Source organism: Eleutherodactylus coqui, chromosome 1 (genome assembly GCF_035609145.1).
Source record: "Eleutherodactylus coqui strain aEleCoq1 chromosome 1, aEleCoq1.hap1, whole genome shotgun sequence".
Classification (NCBI taxonomy): domain Eukaryota; kingdom Metazoa; phylum Chordata; class Amphibia; order Anura; family Eleutherodactylidae; genus Eleutherodactylus; species Eleutherodactylus coqui.
This window is the reverse complement of record NC_089837.1, coordinates 475,424,039-475,425,389: the sequence shown is the minus strand read 5'-3', so window position 1 is coordinate 475,425,389 and position 1,351 is coordinate 475,424,039.

Genomic DNA, 1,351 nt, shown 5'->3' with positions numbered 1-1,351 from the left:
CTCGGCACCGTTGTCACTTCTCCATGGACTTCTATGAGATGGGAATCACTTTGTCAGATACAATAAAGCCGGCTTGTAAAAATGTGTTTTTTTTTAAATAGTTAGTGAAAGTGTGTAACCGAGCGTATTTACTCTTCGCCTGGGAAATGGCGGTACACGATAAGCTTTTGTTCTACTTGCAGTAGAATCAGCGACCTTACATTCCAGTAGGAACATTGGAAATCCATGTTATGTTATTTATGATCGTTAACTCTAAAATGTTCCTCAGTTGCCTTTTCTGATTAACTTATTGTGTTCTGCTCTGACACAGTGTCACTGCGTGCTAGTGAATCTTATAATCAATGTTCTAGTCTTAACGCCACTTGAGTAATAGGTCCTATTGCTGTATGTATAACGATGTCCATTATTGTCTGTAGTCTTGTATAATCTGATATATATGATATCTGTAGAATGTTGTCTTGTTCTTCTCCGAATGTCGGAAGTGTTTTGTCCTCAATGAGAAATAATTCACTGCATGATGTCAAATTACTGTGGGTGTTCCATATATAAAAATATCACCCTATCAATAAATGCACTGCTGACTTCACAGCCATGTACACTTACAGACTTGTATAGAGATCTTTGTACCTATCGAGCATAATACATAGACAATCAGATCCATTGATCAGCCTAGAATGTACCTGTCGCTTCTCAATGTGCATATAACAAAAAAACGCAACTGTTGTGGCTACTCCTGGACCTGCTGACAGAGTAGTTCTAGCTAACTTTGAACCCATAGGTCATTGCCTAGGTTGAGTTCTGCATGGCTCCTGCTCTTCAAGTTCACCAACTCAAGTTGTGGGGAACCAAGCTAATAGTCATTCTACCTTTTGTCTCCTTTGGAGGACAAGCTTTGGCCTCTTCCAAAGATTTTTTGCTATGGAGCCTTTTTTCTGTATGTACGCTGTATTGCTTCTAAGTGCAGTACTAAGTAATTCATCTTAAAGGGGTAAACTGGGCTCTACTTAACTGATGACTTTTCCTCTAGATAGCCACCAACAGTTGATGGATGTTGGGTCCACCACTTGGGACACCCCATGCATCAACTGGTCTTTCAGCCCACTGTCCAGTGCAGTGGGCCGTACATTGTCCTCAGCAGACAGGGGTGGAAGTGGGTGCACTGGTAATGAGCTCATATCAGTATCTAACCTAACATGTATCACTTATAATCCTTATCATTCATTATGGTTTTCCAATATGTCTGTAAAAAATGTCAGTTGTGATTTTGTAATATGTTGTGCAGAAAAAAAGAAAATTCAGGTTGGCAATCCTAGTAAGTATGCACAAAAGAAAGACTTGATAGAGTCAGCAG